This window comes from Silene latifolia, chromosome 11, assembly GCF_048544455.1.
Source record: "Silene latifolia isolate original U9 population chromosome 11, ASM4854445v1, whole genome shotgun sequence".
Lineage (NCBI taxonomy): Eukaryota > Viridiplantae > Streptophyta > Magnoliopsida > Caryophyllales > Caryophyllaceae > Silene > Silene latifolia.
Window position 1 is genome coordinate 186,826,087 of NC_133536.1, and position 4,786 is coordinate 186,830,872.

At 44.0% G+C, this 4,786-nt stretch overlaps 1 non-coding gene across 1 annotated transcript; it reads right to left on the bottom strand.

The window, feature by feature from the left end:
- Nucleotides 1-4,236: 4,236 nt before the first annotated feature.
- Nucleotides 4,237-4,343, bottom strand: LOC141615462 (small nucleolar RNA R71). The gene has a single exon (XR_012529884.1). It is a non-coding gene; the product is annotated as a small nucleolar RNA R71 (small nucleolar RNA).
- Nucleotides 4,344-4,786: the final 443 nt, after the last annotated feature.

A 4,786-nucleotide genomic window follows, 5' to 3' on the forward strand; every position in this document is an offset into this window, starting at 1 on the left:
ATTTACAGGAATTTATCGACCAAGAATTCTAACGGTAGAATTAGCTAACAGGTTAGCTTATCAATTTACAGAGAATTGAGTCTTGGGGTCTTTATATAATTCTTGAGGGAGGTCAATTGTATAAATGTTTTTGAGTCTTCGCGTTATGACATTATTTCATTAGACTTAAAATAAAAACGATGCATGCTTATTATTTTATTCTTCTCTCGCAGTGTAGAACACGCTTATTATCAATAATACTGTTACAACAAATGGCTGGAAATAACGCAATCCCAATGCCTAGTGCCACACTAGATCGTTCGTCCTGGCTTAAAATGTTCATGGACCAAATGAATCACCCACTCGACCAAAAATGATGGGTCCAATTTTGCGGACCGGGAGGCGGCACTACGGAATGCGCATCTGCGACGGTAAGCTCGGTATTTAACTGAGCCAATACCGGTCAACCCAGGCCCAAATGCAGAAGTCAACGAGTCACTCGCTTATAGTGATTTCGTTATGGAAGCGGGTGTGATAAAGAACGTACTCATCTTTGCAATGGAAACCAATTTGCAGAGACGCTTCATTGCTCAAGGTGCAAACAAGATTTTCACCACGCTCACTAACGAGTTCTCAAAGGCACCGAGAATCGTTACATATGAGCATACCTGTCGCTTCTTTGATGCGAAACTCCAGAAGGGCCAACCAGTTAGCCCACACATTCTTCACATGATTGAGAATGTCGAGAAACTGGAGTCACTGAATTGGAGAATCAGTGAGAGCATTGTCATTGACCGAATGCTTCATTCTCTTCACGATGGTTTTGCCCTTTTCAGGGCGAACTACTACATGAATGACTTGAAAAAGAGTCCTCAAGAGCTACACTCCCTTCTCGTACAAACCGAGAAGGATATGAACTTGAGTGGGAGCATGAAGCAGGATGTTCTCACGATTCACAACAAGAGTAAAGGTAAGGGCAAGGCTCATGGCGACCTAGCTGTAGGTAAGCCAAAGTTTAAAAAGCCAGAAAACGGTAAGAGTGCGCCCGGTGAGACTAGTGGCTCACAGGGCAAGACAAAGAGCAAGGGCGGTGACATAGAGTGCCACCATTGTCACAAGACTGGACATTGGAGGAGGAACTGTCCCGTCTACCGTGAGGACATCAAAGCAGGCCGTGTCGCTCCTGTTGGTATGTCATCTTATATTCATATGATTGAGATTAATCATGCAAGTTTCGGAACTTGGGTACTAGATACTGGTTGTGGTTCTCATCTGTGTAATCATTTGCAGGGCCTAAAGAACATCATACCTCTCGAAAAAGGTGATGTGGACCTGCGAGTCGGGAATGGAGCACGAGTTGCTGCTGGCTCGAAGGGGACATATGTAATCCAACTCCCTTGATATAGGACCATTTTGCACTCTTTTTCCCTCTATTTTCATGCATATTCGACCCCATTTAAGGCGGTTTTGTACCCCCTTTACTCTCGTTTCTAGTCCCGATTCCCTTTACTATGACACTTTGGCCCCCTTGCAGAAATTGAGGCGGGAACGGGCGAAACGAAGCTAGAAAGACGGGATTTCTAAGCCTTGCATGAAAGAAGAAGGGAAGTATGCTGAGATGTACCCTCGGCCGGTAGGCCGGCAGCCGGCTAGCCGGCTGGGAGTACATCTACAAGGAAAATGAAGGAATTGATGCTGAGAGGTACTCTCACCAGTGGTAAGCAAGAATGGCCAATACCGGGAGCACCTATATACAAGAAATGAAGGAGGAAACAAGGAAGGAGTGTTCCCAGCCGGTGGCCCGGCGACCGGCTGGCCGGCTGGGAGGACAATTGAGCTTAGGAAATGCAAAGAATTGGAAGAATGTTACAGGAAACTCCCGGTAGGTCAAATGACGCCGTGGCCAGGCTAGCTTTGCCGGGGGAGTTCCTCAAAGCAAAAAGTCAAGCTTCAAAGTCAAGCTGCCCCAGCTGGCCCGGTCGGTGGACCGGAGTCGGCCGACCGGCCGTGCACACCGATGACTTCAAAACTTGTTCAAAACTTCCAGGATCTCTAGCCGGTCAAATGACCGGCGTCGGCTGACCGGCCGGAGTGCATATGCGTGTTTCAAAGCCCATTTCCAATTTCGGTCCTAATCCTTGTATAACCTATATATACCCCCTCTTAAACCCTTTTGTACACACAACCCTAGATCCAGAATTTTTACCCTTTCAAGCTTTAAACTTTCTTAATCTCTTTGTTAATCCTTCTTTAATTAGATAAGTTCTTCAATCAATTAGTGATTGAATTTGGGTTTGTAAGAAGATTGAAGGATTTCCTTCTTTATTATTTCTATCCAAATTCCTCTTTCACTATTTTGTTGGTATTATTTCTCTCCCTATTTTCATTTGTTTACATTTTGTTCATCTTTTATGTTTGTTTGATTGTTTATGTTAAAATTGTTGTTGTTGTTTGTTTGTTGTTGTTAATTCCATCATTGCTTCTCTTATCATTGTTCATCTTTCCTTTGTTCCTCTTTCTTTTGTTCATCCTTGGGTAGTTGTCCTCAAAGACTTAATCTTTGAGTTGATTTGATTAAAGATTGTGTCTTTAGGTTTAAATCTCTCTCATTATTAGATTAAATCATCTTTCCTTCCACCCATTGTTAGATTGTTGCATGTTTAGTAGTGAATTTCATCTTCTCACCATGTTTGTGACCAAAGTTTCCACCTTTGTTGTTTATTTTGCAATTAGGACCATGATTAGTGAGTAGTCTTCCACTAGGGCTCGGTTTGACCCAACATGAGTAATTTCACTACTTGAATTTCATAAAGGCTAATTATTTGGGGAAATTGGTGAGGGTAGTTTAGAGGATTGACTTGGTTTATGGGTTGACTTTTGGGTAGTGTCGACTTACGACCCTTGACCACCAACGAGAGTTGGTTAGGTTGTGATTTGGATACCCGAGACTTGACCCTATTGTTGACCTCGGTTGAGACCGAAAGGGAGAACCGGGGTAGGACACCTCTAAACTAGCGTTTGAAATCGACCCTCGAGAGAGGGAGTGGGATGACCCGGGAATTGATGGGGCTTAATGACCTTAGCAAATATTGGACTACCTTGGGAAAATGCATGTTTTTGGGGTAGTCGGGTATTGAGTTAGGGATTCCGACCTTCGAACCCGAGAGGGGGGTTGGTGGGTAGTGCTAGTGTCCTATTTCGAACCCGAGAGGGGGGTCTTAGGCGAATTAGAGCCGTCACCTCCTCACCTAACTACCCTTGTGATTAGCCTAGAAATTTAACCATGTGGAATTGCGAATTGTTTGGGAAGAACCGAGTCTTAGGCCTTTAAATTATTTGAATTACAACCTACCCTTCGTCTTTGCCTATTTTCCTTGCTTTTATTAAGTTTGCATTTCGTTTTGTTCTAGGTAGCATTAGTATAACAACCATCATCTTTTATTTTCGACTTAGCTAAACGATCGGATTAGAACAATTAGTAATCTTTTCAACTCCTTGTGGGATCGACCCTTAATAGTGTACAACGATAGAATCGTGCACTTGCGAGGTATAGCTTGATACCATCAAGTTTTTGGCGCCGTTGCCGGGGAGTTCGGCTAGATATTAATTGTTTTCATTCTTGTTTAGACTAAGTCTTTTGTTACTAATCCCTCTCTTGAGTGTGTAGGACTTTTTGCATGAGAAGGAGAACTCGGAGAGGTCATCCAATTCGTCCGATTGACCACGAGATCGAAGCAACCGCAAGAAGACTAAATTCACTTCGTAGAAGAGGGCTTATAGAAACACCGATTCCTCAAGAAAATCCAGTAATTGAGAACCTTCAAGGAGAACCTCGGGTCTTTGAAACTTTCGAAAATCCTTTTGCAACACCGGAAACGGAAGTAACAATGGCCGCGGTTCCTATGAGAGATAACTTGGCTCCGAAAAAAGGTGGTGAATCCGAGTATTGTCAAGCCACCTATTCAAGCTAACAATTTTGATGTGAAAGCCACCTTGCTACAACTTGTCCAAGGCAATCAATTCGGAGGGGGAGCCACCGAAAACCCCAACGAGCATCTAAACGAGTTCTTGGATAGTTGTGACATGTTCAAGGCCAATGGAGTGACGGAGGATGCCGTACGCCTTAGGCTTTTCCCTTACTCTTTGAGGGGAAGTGCCAAGGAGTGGCTTAAAAGTTGTGAACCCGACTCTCTTCGGACTTGGGACGATGTCTCTAAGGCTTTTCTCAACAAGTATTTCCCACCCCAACGAACCGCAAGAATCAAGAGTGAGCTCCAAGGGTTCACCCAACAAGAAGATGAGACCCTTTATGAAGCATGGGAGAGGTACAAGGGCCTCCAAAGGCTATGTCCTCACCACGGTATTGGGGATGATGAGCTCATCAACAATTTCTATGAAGGGTTAAACAATGATATGAAGATGAATCTTGATTCCGGCTCGGGGAAGGGAGCTTTGGATAAGATAGACCACAAGACGGCGAAAGAGCTTATTGAAGAAATGGCTTCTCGTACCTTTCATTGGAACAATGATAGGCACAAGAGGAAAGGGAAGTCAACGGTCGAATCGGCCAACAATGTGGAAGTGAAAGAGATGATAGAAGAGCTTAAGCAACAAGTTGCCTTGATGAGCTCAAGCAAAACATCTAGCAATTCTTCTATGAGGAACCAAGTCTATAGTTGTGAGCTTTGTGGAGACCAAGGACATCCACCCAATGAGTGTCCTTTGGTGGTTGGAGATGGAAGTGGTATGGAGCAAGTGAACGGGATATGGGAGTCTAGTACGGCCAAGCAAGCATTTAACAACAACC